The sequence below is a fragment of the Babylonia areolata genome, chromosome 24 (genome assembly GCF_041734735.1).
Source record: "Babylonia areolata isolate BAREFJ2019XMU chromosome 24, ASM4173473v1, whole genome shotgun sequence".
NCBI lineage: Eukaryota > Metazoa > Mollusca > Gastropoda > Neogastropoda > Buccinidae > Babylonia > Babylonia areolata.
The window spans coordinates 2,817,736-2,832,137 of NC_134899.1; the positions used below are offsets into that span (position 1 = coordinate 2,817,736).

At 47.8% G+C, this 14,402-nt stretch overlaps 1 pseudogene across 1 annotated transcript in view; it reads left to right on the forward strand.

The window, feature by feature from the left end:
* The first annotated feature begins 926 nt into the window (after nt 1–926).
* The window catches only part of LOC143299131 (uncharacterized), a 13,518-nt pseudogene continuing 42 nt past the window's right edge, over nt 927–14,402 (forward strand). Inside the window, exons 1-3 of the transcript XR_013057478.1 lie at nt 927–1,653; nt 7,238–8,054; nt 14,010–14,402. The exon at nt 14,010–14,402 is cut by the window's right edge and continues 42 nt beyond it. The product of XR_013057478.1 is annotated as an uncharacterized LOC143299131 (transcript). The remainder of the gene's footprint in view (nt 1,654–7,237; nt 8,055–14,009) is intronic.

Here is a 14,402-nt window from a genome sequence, read left to right on the forward strand (position 1 = left end):
ACACAGCCTTCTCCCTGAACCGCCCTACACTTAACAGTCTCATCCACCCCCCACCCTCCCCACACACAAACCCTACACCCACCCAGTGAGCTACCTACCCTAAATCATTATGTCAACGAACGCAGACTGGCAGTTGAGTGTTTGTCCTGTTGGGTCAAGTTGTCGCAGAGCAAAAAATCACGAGTGCCACTCAGGTGCGTGACGGTTCCGTTGTTTTTATAGTCCGTTCCAGCAGAGCATAGGACTTTCTGGTTGGTATGTACACCTGTGTCAAGCCCGTCAGTGGCTGCCTTTGATAGCCTATTCCTGGAGGACAGACTAGTAAAATGATAGTAGTCCATTCCTTGTTTGTTTGTCTTTTATATTGAATCGTAAATTATCTGTGCTTCAACAATTTGGGATTAAGCTAGCAAAAACATACTGAACCCGTTACTGAATCCGCAGAGACGAGCTCAAAAACTGATTATTTTGAAATCTTCATCACTGAATGATACTGACTTCAAACGCTTACACTCTTCCCCAAAAGCTGAAACTTGGATATAACAAATTACCTTTTTTATGTTGCAAGTCGTGTCGAAACCATGGTTGTTGTTTTTTCTTTGAGAAACAGATTTCCGACCACGTCAGGGAGCGCGAGTCGTGTGTCACCAGTGGACTGGCGTCCGATGTCCGTTCATTTGTGCGACAGTTCTCTACCCTCTAGTGTTAGTTTAGAGCTGAAAACGTGTCCCGTGTGTTGCTGGATGGTCTGTCAGTGGAAAGTGTGTCTGGACTGAGTGAATGGTGGACCACTCAGCTATTGTCCGACACACTTTTTACACGTCCTTTTTTCTTTCTTTCTTTTTCTTTTTTTTTTCAAAATCATTCCCCAGGCCAAGATATAGTATTTCCGTGAACAGCCGTTATCTCTGGCTAGAATGTAGCTTAGTAGAAAGTGAGTCTGGACAGAGAGAATGGTGGACGTCTGTGGTATCATCCAACGGACTTTTTTTATTTTTATTTTTTTTAGGTCAGTTTTGTTTTGAAACTGTCATACACTTTAATCAGCCCAGGTGCAACCTGGAGGCGAGAAACACATGCATTTAGTTTTAACGCCTTTTCTTACTCGATGATCAATCCAGATGGTTGACTTTAAGAGGAGGCAAGCCGGATGAACAGCAGACACTTTAATCGGCCCAGGTGCAACCTGGAGGGAGGGAGTGTCATCAAAGAACTTCACCCTCTAACTTGAGAAAGCTCTTAGCTGTCAAAAAGTTTGCCCGCTCAGTTTCCGAGAACGTGGATGACTTTTTATATTGACTGAACCCACGTTTGTCGTTGCTGAGACGTACATGGGCCGATCGGCGAGCTGTGACAGTGACCTCCCTGACAGTGAAAGAGACAGTGTGTTGGGCGGTCAGTGCCTGGGTCAGACTCTCGGACAATGGTCAGACAGTGAAAGAGAGACAGTGTGTTGGGCGGTCAGTGCCTGGGTCAGACTCTCGGACAATGATCAGACAGTGAAAGAGAGACAGTGTGTTGCAGGACTGGGCGGTCAGTACATGGGTCAGACTCTCGGACCATGGTCAGACAGTGGGGGTCACGGCAGCTCCCCTTCTCCTCGTCCTCTGGACAGTTCGGCCACTCGTCAGGCACCATGACCAGCCACGACAGGTAAGGATGATGATGATGATGATGATGATAGTGATAATAATAATATTAATGATAATAAGTTTACTTACATAGCACCTAATCAAATATTTTTGCTCAGAGAGCTTTACAATTACAATAGTTCCAAATTTAAGAAAAAGCATTATATATATATATATATATATATATATATATATATATATATATATATATATAATATGTATGTATATGTATATATGTATATATATATATATATATATATATCTGTGTGTGTGTGTGTGTGTGTGTGTGTGTGTGTGTGTGTGTGAGAGATCCATTGAAATATGCAGGTTGATGCAATGAAGAAACAAAGACGGCAAACTGAAAACAAGACACTGCATGGAAAGTGATAACAAATGATCCAATCCACACCGCACCCCTCATGCAGAACGTGCTCAACTGCACTGCACAGCGTGAAACCCGACTAGTAAAACAGACATTTAAACACAGAATGAAAAAAAAAAAATCCATAACCTACATAGACATCCAGCCAAACACCAAAGCACGTTCAAACACACACAGACACACAGACACACACACAGACAAACAGACACACACACACACACACACACACACACACACACAGACACACACACACACACACACACACACACATACACAACACCACTCTCACCGCCCGTACCACACACAGCACAAGCCAGTGCACCTTCCACATAACACAACGCCCAACACCAACAGTAATACCACAGCACTTGAAACAATATCACTTTTCCTAATACCTGATAACCTCCGTCATTCTGATTCCCTCGCATCTTTTAAATCTCGTCTCAAAACTCACCTTTTCCCTCAGCAATAAGTTCAATTGTGGCAGGTCCACTTCCTTTGCGTTAGCTGAGCTTTACTACATCGCTTTGAGAACTTGCGACAGTTCCATGTTCATTTTCTTTTTGTTGATTATCAGTTTCGGCTTATCCGGCTCGCGTCAATTTACTCACCTCTGACGGGTCTGTGTCCATGATAATTGTCATGGCCGCGTGCTCGCAGTAGATTAGTGGGTTGGCGTGACCAGCCAGCCGCATAGCCTCTTTGGCCTCAGCCATTGTTCCACAGCCTTTGTGGCTGGCCTTAGGATGCCCGTTGACTGACTGGGCAGCCAAATTCCAATAAGTAAAAATTCCGATTCTTCTTCCACTACTCACTGCGTATAGTTTTATTCCCTTTGTTTTCGTTTTCGTTTTAACAGATGAAATGGTCAGTCTTTCATCACTAGACGCCATCCTTTTGTTATTTTTTTCTGCAGTCGAGCAATGGTTGCCTGAACTGTCCGCCATTACACTCAGTGTAAAATACGATACACAGTACAGTACAATACAACATGTGTGTGTGATGGGAGTGGGGGGGATGTACTCGCTGTATTGTATTACTTGTGTGTATTAATTTATCTTTGTATATGTTCTCTTTTTTTTCAAAATCTTTTTTATGCATTTATCTATTATTTATTCACCTTTTTTTTATTTTTTTTTCCTCAAGGCCTGACTAAGCGCGTTGGGTTACGCAGCTGGTCAGGCATCTGCTTGGCAGATGTGGTGTAGCGTATATGTATTTGTCCGAACGCAGTGACGCCTCCTTGAGCTACTGAAACTGAAACTGTCATGCTGTGTGTGTGTTGGGTTTAGCTGTGGGCTGGGTTATTGTGCAGTGTGCATGTGGGTGACAAAGCTGTGGGTACACACTGGATTTGCAAATTGATGAATGAAGACGTATTGCATTGTGTTGTATTGCATTGCATTGTGTTGTATTGTATTGCATTGTGTTGTATTACATTGTATTGTGTTGTATTGCATTGCATTGTGTTGTATTGCATTGTATTGTACTGTACTGTATTGTACTGTACTGTATTGTACTGTATTGCATTGCATTATATTGTATTGTACTCAGCTCTTTCAAGTCTGGCCTTCAAACCCACCTCTTCCCAAAATAGCCCCCCTTGCCTGCCTCTTCCTTGTCTTTTAGTTTCTACAGTTTTAGAGTTATGCATGCGTGTGAATGACTGGTGCAAAAGCGCTTTGATTTGTCTCTGCATAAGATTCAGCGCTATATAAATACCATTATTATTATTATTATTATTACTCTACTGTATTGTATTGTACTGTACTGTACTGTACTGTATTGTACTGTACTGTACTGTATTGTACTGTACTGTACTGTATTGCATTGCATTGTATTGTACTGTATTGTATTGCATTGCATTGTACTGATTGTACTGTACTGTATTATATTGTATTGTATTGTATTGCATTGCATTGTATTGTATTGCATTATATTGCATTGTATAGTATTGTATTGTACTGTACTGTATTGTATGTGGTATGGTCAGTCGTATCCTACTATGCCCATCAGTGCAGCAGAGGAGAAAATAAGAAAAGAATAACTGTATAACTCACACAAATAAATTGCATCGGGTGTGCCAAAACAAAACCAGACAATCAGCCTACACATACACACTCACACACACACACACACACACACACACATGCACACACACACACACACACACACACACACACACACACACACACACACACACACACACACACACACACACACACACACACAGAGGAAAATAACACGAAGTATTACTTGATTAAGCAGGAGCAATAAAACATGTTTTCCATATAAAACAATTTCTTATAATCGCTTTCAAACATTCTTGTGATAATTATTACGTCGTAATCATAAATATAGATATGTTTACAGACATGAACGCTAGCATTGCGCATGTCGTATTGCACATTCATCCTAGGAGCGGATGGAATCCAGGCTGACATCTACAAGTATGGAGGCGAGGTGCTGACAGACAAGCTGACCGCCCTGTTCCAGTCTATCTTGGAGAGAGGGGAGGTCCCCCAGGATTTCAAGGATGCTTCTATTGTCCACATTTACAAACGGAAGGGAAACAAAACATCCTGCGATAACCACCGTGGAATCTCTCTCCTCTGCATCGCCGGCAAGATCTTCGCCCGCATCATACTGAACAGACTGGTTGACCATGTCTCCAACACAGTCATCCCTGAAGCACAGAGCGGCTTCCGCTCAGGCAGGGGAACATGTGACATGGTGTTTGCCGTACGCCAGATGCAAGAGAAGTGCCGTGAGCAGAACAAGGAGCTCCACATGGTCTTTGTAGACCTGACTAAGGCCTTTGACACGGTGAACCACCGTGGTCTGTGGAAGATCCTCCTAAAGTTCGGCTGCCCAGAGAGCCTAATCCAGCTGATTGCGTCTTTCCACGATGGCATGCAGGCGAGAGTACAGGAAAATACTGACATGTCGGATCCGTTCCCTGTGGTAAATGGAGTGAAGCAGGGCTGCGTCCTGGCACCCACACTGTTCTCCATTCTCTTCTCTGCCATGCTGATTGACGCCTTCCAAGACTGTGACCGGGGCATCTACATTCAGTTTCGCACAGATGGCAAACTTTTCAACTTGCGGCGACTCCATGCCAGGTCCAGGGTGTTTGAGGCACTGTTGAGAGAGTTCCTCTTCGCTGATGACTGCGCGCTTGCTGCACACACCCATGAGGACATGCAGTTCATTATGGACAGGTTCTCAACCTCCTGCAGGCGCTTTGGACTCACCATCAGCCTCAGCAAGACCGAGTCCATGTACCAACCAGCTAGCTCACAGAACGCCAGTGCCTCCCCCCCCACCTGCAATCAAGATCGATGACACAGAGATCAAGTCAGTCGACAAGTTTTGCTACCTGGGCAGCACCCTATGCAGCAACGGAGCCCTTGATGCAGAAGTGACGCTGCGCATCGCCAAGGCCAGCTCCGCCTTTGGCAGACTCAACAACAGGCTGTGGAACAACAAAGGCATCAGGCTCAGCACCAAAATCAAAACCTACAGAGCTGTTGTGCTGACCACCTTGTTGTACTGCTGTGAAACATGGACGACGTATCGCCGTCACATTCAACAACTTGAGCAGTTTCACCAGAGATGCCTACGAAAGATCCTCGGCATAAAGTGGCAAGACAGGGTCTCCAACCTCCAGGTCCTAGAGAGGAGCGGCCTGCCCAGCATCGAAAGCCTGCTGATCCAGTGCCAGCTACGCTGGACAGGACACGTTGTCCGCATGACAGACAGCAGGATCCCGAAGATGCTTTTGTATGGCCAGCTGAAGGAAGGCCACCGTGAACTTGGAAGACCCTGCAAGCGCTTCAAGGACACCTTGAAGACAAACCTCAAAGCCTGTGACATAGACATCGCTTCCTGGGAAACTGATGCCCTTGACCGCTCTCGCTGGAGGATGCTGTGCTCTAGTGGCATAAAGACGTTTGAAAACAAGAGAACGCTGGCCATTAAGGAGAAGCGTGAGCGAAGGAAGCAGGGCTCAACTTCTGGAGACGTTTTCCCTTGCAACACCTGTGGGAAGTGCTGCGCATCCAGAATCGGCCTCTTCTCCCATATGAGGACACACACCGACAGATAAGCCTGCCTGCCTACTCATCCGTCGGACCGACGGGAGACTCCATCATCCTAAATATTGCAAATTTATCAAACAATGTCATTATTTTATGCCAAATAGATTGTTTTAGAAAGGCGGCTGAAATACAGCCGCCGTCCCGACTGTCTGGGCTAGAATTGGATTTTTAGTGAAGAGTGTCTTGCACAAGTTACATCCCCACTCTCTCGGCCAAGAGGGTTTTAGGACAGTCGGCGTTGGGAAGGACCCCAAAGGCCAACTAGCCCCCAAGGCTACAGCACTAAGAGCCAGTGACCTCTTGGCTCCTAGTTTGATGGTCATATCTTTCATAGAAGACGAGGTTGTAAATGAATTCCCATCGTAATGGAGAAACCATTGGTAATGCAGCTGTTACTGCTGTTGGCCTGGGAAGCGGAGCGTTGAGCCCTGTTCTTTGCTGCGCGTTGTAGCACAGGATACAAGATACCAGAGAAGTTTATTATCTCTAAATTGAAAACCGTCGACGTAGATAAATAAACAGAAATCCATCCAAAGAAAAACATCACTACGTTTGCTCATGTGACCACGTTTTGAAGCAGACCGCTGATTCACAGGACACATGGATACCCAGTTCAACGTAAGTGAACACATGCATGAATCATTACACAGATATAACCACAAGAAAAAAAAACATACAGGAAATTTTATACTTCAACATAGTGTTTGTCGTTCTCTCTTTTTCTGCTGTCATCCGTATTCCTATACCAATGTATTGTTGTGTATTGTATCTCTGTCTCTACTGCCACTGTCTGTCTCTGTATCTATCTGTCTCTGTCCCTGTCTGTCCTTGTCTCCGTCGGTCACCCTGTTTCTCTGTTTCTGGGTCTATATTTCTCTCTCTGAATGTTGAATGTGTGTGTGTGTGTGTGTGTGTGGTGTGTGTGTGTGTGTGTGTGTGTGTGTGTGTGTGTGTGTGTGTTTATATATATATATATATATATATACACACACACATATGTGTGTGTGTGTGTTCTTTAATCAAGCATTTGTTTGTTGTTGTTGTTCTTTTCCTGTACATGAAGAACGTCAGTCATCCTATTCTATTGACGCGGAAATGTTTCTGTACTTTCCTCACTGTTCCAGAACAGCCACCGCCGGCCCCGGGCTGTCCAGGGCTGATGATGGTGGTGGCGGTGATGGCTGGGGCAGAGGAACCAACAGGAGTCCCAAGAAGCAGAAGAAGAGCGGCTGGAAGGTGCACAGAGCCAAAGTGACCCTCTTCGTTCTGTTGGCCTTTACCACGGGCTTCGTCTTCACCTCCCTGTTCTCCCGGCGGTTTGACGCGGTCTGGAACCTCACCCCCACTCCTCTCAGTCTCGCCGCCAACCTTTCAGCGCTCTCCTCCCGTCTCCTGGTCGCGCCGCGGCTTCCGTTGTACAATCCAGCTCAGAATCAGGACGACGTAATAGAAGAAGGTGATTTTATCGACTCTGAATCTTTCCGAGCTTTCGTGAAGAAGCAGGAAGGGAATTTCTCCAGCGTGGCGGCCTACCTCTCCTTCGTCAGCGCCTACCTTCGCGATTTCCGCTCGCCCGTGCTCCGAGAGACGCCCTCCCAGTACAGCTGGCCGGAGACGGAGGGGGAAAAGGGAGGAGGGAGAGGAGGAGGGGGGAAGTCTTCCGCTGTCCGCGGCAAGAAGCGCGTGGTGTGGTACAACGCGCCGTCCCACATGACGAACTACGCCAAGGAGAACGATCCCTTCAGCCACTGCCCGGTCAGCGACTGTTCCTTGTCCTTCAACTACAAGGCGGACCACGTGACTGCTGACGCCGTGGTGCTGCACGCGGAACCCTTCAAGAGCGAGCTGCTTCGGGACCACGCGAACCAGACCTTCGTCTTCCAGACCATGGAGTCGCCGCACTACACCAGGGACGTCTACAAACACACCACCTGGAACAAGGTACGTCAAGTTAACGGCGATGATGATAATGATTATTGACTATATAATATCGACAATATGACAATATGAACCGCAAAATTGAACACTGCAAAAGTTACCCATACATGGCTAGAGATACTATGACGTCACACGTGCACTTTATCTCTTCAGTATACTTTTTTGTACTTCTCACAATACTATAAATATGTAAAATGCACACATCAGAGACTATCCACAATACCAAGATAAAACAGAATATAACAGACGTGTGAATGATTCATTATTCAAAGAGATGAAAAAAAGGTACTTGACAACATCTAAGAACACATAACTGTGTCATAAATCGTTAAACTCTCCACACTGCATGCTGTCGTTTAACAATACACACCCAACGAATCTTAGACTTCTCCCATGTCATTAGAAATCCATACCCAAGCTTTCCCCCGAAGCACCCATAAATATTCTTTATCATATGAATACTTATATTCCGTCAAAATCCAAACTCTAAGCGTTTTACAAACACGGAGTCATTTCCACACCAGACCTGGGTAGAGCCCGCTGACAGCTGCCATTGTGCGCTCATCATTCATTTCCTGTGTCATTCAATCTGGTTTCAGTGACGCACACACTCAGTCACACAGACATGTAACATTTTACGTGTATGACCGGTTCATTTATTTGTCCCGCCATGTAGGCAGCCAAACTCTGTTTTCGAGGGGTTGGGGGTGGGGGTTGCATGGTGGGTATGTTCATGATTTCTTAAACTACGGAACGCTGACATCGATAACAGGATCTGTCACGTGCGTATTTGATCTTCTGTGTGCATATAAGGGTGTCAGGTCAGGTCATTAGATCTGCTACTGGTAACCTGTAATCCAGTACAACCTGTTCAGGGTCGGGTTGCCGGCGACTAAACCGGCACTCCCACTGCTCCCTTCCGGGACTGGTGAGGCGGGTGGCTAGACACCCTTATGGAGATCCATAAAAGGGTGTCGGAGCCACCGACGGCCATCTAGCTCCACTGTGCTGTGTGCATGCCACATGCAGTTGGCCCCCGGGGTGTGTCTACCCATGCATGCGAAGTCTGGATCCGGCAGAATCTGCGGAAGAAACCTATCGGTTCAACGGAGAGGAAGGTGGTTACAGCAACGCACTGTGGAGTGCAGAGAGCAAGATGAGACACCGAAAGGATATCTTGGTCATCCACTGCATCCGTGCTCATCCTCCAGTCGTCTCGACTTAGTCTTGCCACTGGAAATTGGTGGACCCGGACGAGAGAGTGAGGTCGACGTTGCGCAACTCCTCTTCACTTTAAACAAACTCATCGCGCAAGTCATCAGTCATCCAAATGACCTTTCATCCTTCATTTCATCACCCCCAAGTCATGTGGCGACAGGCGAGCGACGAAACGACAGGTGTGGGTACACTGGCAGTCGCAGCCGCAGACCTGCACGCAGGCGGCTCAGGCCATAGGGTCGTTCTTCGTCGACAGGAGCAGCGATGGAGCTCGGCAGCCGTCTGAGCGTCTGAGCAGCCCTCTTTAGGAATGCACTGCTCACCTCCCTGGCATGAGGAAGGGGCTAGAAAAGGTGCCCTAAAAATTGCCTGCTCCATATCACCCTGGCCAGAATACCGCGGCTGGCGGGGACCCTACATCAGCGGTCGAAACAAAAAGAAAGAAAAGAAAAAAACAAGGATCGTTCCTCTCACCATTGGTGCTTGGAACATAAGGACTCTCCTGGACAGAGACAACGCGGACAGACCCCAAAGGAGAACGGCACTAGTTGCATCCGAACTCGCCAGATACAACATTGACATCGCAGCCTTGAGTGAGACTCGGCTTGCAGGCGAAGGCGAGCTCTGTGAACGGGGATCTGGTTACACCTTCTTCTGGAGTGGACGAGGAAGCGAAGAGCGACGTGAGGCTGGCGTTGGTTTTGCAGTAAAAACAGCACTTGTCAGCAAGCTAGCTGGAATCCCAAAGGGAGTCAACGATAGGCTTATGACCATGAAACTCCCACTGGCATCTGGCCAGAAGCACCTCACCATTGTCAGTGCCTACGCCCCAACCATGACCAACCCGGATGAAGTGAGGGCGAAGTTCTACGAGGACCTTCACTCTGTCATTGCTGCTATCCCTAAAGCAGACAAGCTCATCATTCTTGGGGACTTCAATGCTAGAGTTGGCTCTGACTACATCTCCTGGGATGGAGTGATTGGAAAGCACGGTGTGGGCCACTGCAACCCAAATGGATTGCTTTTGCTTCAGACTGTGCAGAGCACGAACTGCTGATAACCAACACAGTTTTCTGCCTCCCTACCCGTAACAGGACGTCATGGATGCACCCTCGCTCAAAGCATTGGCATCTCACCGATTACGTCATCGTCAGGAAAAGGGATAGGCAAGATGTACGTGTAACAAAGACCATGTGCGGCGCCGAGTGTTGGACAGACCATCGCCTTGTAGTCTCGAAGCTGAATATTCGAATCCAGCCCAAGAGACGCCCCCAAGGCCAGAAGGCTCCAAAACGGCTCAACATCGCTAAGGTGAATAACATCACCATCAAACAGTCCTTTGTGGAGCTGCTGGAAGATCGTCTGGAATCCGCCTCTCTGGACAACCAGAATGTGGAGTCTGACTGGAGGACCCTGCGTGAGCTAATCTATAGTACAGCTTCAGAGACCCTGGGACCCATGACCAGAAAGCACAAAGACTGGTTTGATGAAAACTGTGATGAAATCAAGCAGCTTCTGGATGAGAAACGCCGTCTGCATCAAGCCTACCTGAGCAACCCAAAGTCCACATCAAAAAAGGATGCGTACGATGCCATCCGCAGAACTGTTCAGCAAAAGTTACGCCAGATGCAGGATAAGTGGCTGAGTGACAAAGCTGATGAGATCCAGGGATATGCTGACAGGCACGATATGAAGAGGTTCTATGATGCCTTAAAAGAAGTCTACGGCCCCACATCCTCAGGATCATCCCCCCTCCTCAGTGCAGATGGGAATACCTTGATCACCGAGAAGGAGAAAATTCTCGAACGCTGGGCTGAGCACTTCAACAGTGTCTTAAATCGCCCTTCCTCCATAAATGATGAAGCCATAGACCGTCTCCCACAAGTCCCCATCAACGAAGCACTGGACGATCCGCCAACACTTCTTGAGACCCAGAAAGCAATCCGTCTGCTATCCAGTGGCAAAGCACCTGGCTCAGACTCCATACCAGCAGAGGTCTACAAGGATGGAGGCACTGTGCTGACTGAGAAGCTCCATCAGCTGTACTCACTCATGTGGAAAGAAGAGACGATCCCCCAGGATTTCAAAGATGCATCTATCATTCACTTGTACAAGCGAAAGGGGAACCGGCAAGCCTGTGATAACCATCGGGGCATTTCCTTGCTCTCCATCGCAGGCAAGATACTTGCCAGGATCCTACTAAACCGCCTCACAGCACACCTTGACCAAGGTCATTTGCCTGAGAGCCAATGTGGATTCCGGAAAGAGCGCGGAACCACCGACATGGTGTTTGCTGCAAGGCAGCTGCAAGAGAAATGTCAGGAGCAAAATGCTGATCTGTTCTCCACCTATGTCGACCTCACTAAGGCCTTCGACACCGTGAGTAGAGAGGGACTGTGGAAGATCATGGCCAAGTACGGATGCCCTCGGAAATTTATTTCCTTGGTCAGCCAATTCCATGAAGGCATGCAGGCTCGAGTCCAGGACAATGGCGAAACATCTGCTCCTTTTGCTGTCACAAATGGTGTCAAGCAAGGCTGCGTCCTGGCTCCAACGCTGTTCAGCCTCATGTTCTCTGCAATGCTTACTGATGCCTTCAGAGATGGCGATGTTGGAATCGGCCTAAAGTACCGAACAGATGGCAAGTTGTTTAACCTCAGAAGGCTTCAAGCAAAAACGAAGGTCATGACAGACATCATCAGAGACTTTTTGTTTGCTGATGATTGTGCCCTCAACGCTGGATCTGAAGCTGACATGCAACTCAGCGTCGACAAGTTTGCCACTGCCAGCAGGAACTTCGGCCTTACCATCAGCACGAGGAAAACTGAAGTTCTCCATCAGCCAGCCCCAGGGAAAGCCCTACGTTGAGCCCAACATCACAGTCAACGGTCAGAGACTCAGTGCGGTGGAGCGGTTCACATACCTTGGCAGCACACTGTCACGAAATGCGACCATCGACGATGAAGTGAACGTCAGGATTGCAAGAGCAAGCGCAACTTTTGGCAGACTCAGTGCAAATGTCTGGAACAGAAGAGGCATTAGTCTTGAGACCAAGCTAAAGGTCTACAGAGCAGTAGTTCTCCCCACACTACTGTACGCCTGCGAAACTTGGACAGTGTACCAACGACATGCCAAGAAGCTGAACCACTTCCACACAACATGCCTCAGGAAGCTACTGAACATCAAGTGGCAAGACAGGACCCCAGACACAGAGGTGCTCGCAAAAGCCACCCTTCCCAGCATCTTCACCATCCTGATGCAGTCCCAGCTTCGCTGGGCTGGACACGTGGCGCGCATGCCAGACCATCGGCTGCCCAAAAGGCTCTTCTATGGCGAGCTGCAACAAGGGAAGAGATCACACGGAGGTCAGAAGAAGCGCTTCAGAGATACTCTGAAAGTCTCTCTTAAAGCGTTTGATATCAACCCTGACTCCTGGGAGGAATCTGCAGTGGACCGTGACAAATGGCGCGCTGCTGTGCACAAAGGCGCCAAGTTGTGCGAGGCCAACAGGACTGCTGCAGCTGTTCAGAAGAGGCAGGCCAGAAAGTCGCGGGCAAACAAGCTCCCTGACAATGATATGCCTGTCTTTGTCTGCCCCAACTGTTAGCGAACATTTCGTGTGCAGATTGGACTATTCAGCCATCTGCGCATTCACAGATAGATTCATGAGCATCCTCCCCCCCCCCCCCCCACACCCCACCACCACCCTCCCTGGATGACAACGATGGTCATCTTCGATCTCGATGGACACGCCACCACACACGAAGAGGGTTCAGGCATTAGCAGATCTGTACATATGATGTGCTGGGAGATCGGAAAAACCTTCGCCATTAATCCTCGAGGTGCGAGCGGAGATCGAACTTAGAAACTCGGGCGAGAATCCAACGCTGTGACCATTTGACCACTGCACCTTGTGGAAACTGGTAAGTGAGGACACCCTACACAAAGCACTAGGATTCTTACTTGTGGAAACTGGTAAGTGAGAGACACCCAGCACAAAGCACTAGGACTCTACTTGTGGAAACTGGTAAGTGAGGACACCCAACACAAAGCACCAGGATTCTACTTGTGGACACAGGTAAGTGAGGACACCCAGCACAAAGCACTAGGATTCTTACTTGTGGAAACTGGTAAGTGAGGACACCCTACACAAAGCACTAGGATTCTTACCTTGTGGAAACTGGTAAGTGAGGACACACCTACACAAAGCACTAGGATTCTTACTTGTGGAAACTGTAAGTGAGGACACCCTACACAAAGCACTAGGATTCTTACTTGTGGAAACTGGTAAGTGAGGACAGCCAACACAAAGCACTAGGATTCTTACTTTGTAGAAAGTGGTAAGTGAGGACACCACAGACTAGGATTCTTACTAATGGAAACAGGTAAGTGAGGACAGCCTACACAAAGCACTGGAATCTTACTTGTGAAACTGGTAAGTGAGGACACCCAGCACAAAGCACTAGGAGTTTCTTACTTGTGGAAACTGGTAACTGAGGACACACACACACAAAGCACTAGGGTTCTTACTTGTGGAAACTGGTAACTGAGGACACTCAACACAAAGCACTAGGTTTCTTACTTGTGGAGAACTGGTAATGAGGACACTCAACACAAAGCACTAGGGTTCTTACTTGTGGAAATTCAAAACCACCACACATAACGGGGTCAGAGCAAACCTGCACATGTTTTAAAATTACACCCCTTCATTTCTCATTCCTTTTCGTTTTCTTTTTCCAGGAATTCAACTGGACGTGGAATTTCCGTGTGGACTCCGACATCTTCGAACCCGTGGGCTACCTGAAGAGAGCAGAGTCCGTGCCTCCCACGGCTCATCTGCTCAGCCTGAAGCGCCGGAAGCGGAAGTTGTTGGCGTGGATGTCATCTCACTGCAACGTGCAAAGCAAGCGGGGACCAGTACGTCAAGAGGCTGAGGAAGGTCATCCCTGTGGACATCTTCGGTCGCTGCGGCAACCTGACCTGCAAAAGAGGCAATCGGACATGCGATACCATACTGGAACAATTACCTGTTCTACTTGTCGTTCGAGAACTTCAATGTGCGTAGACTACATCACAGAGAATACTACAAAACCTTCATGGAGAACGTGCGTGTGCTGCCTGTTGTGCGGGGGA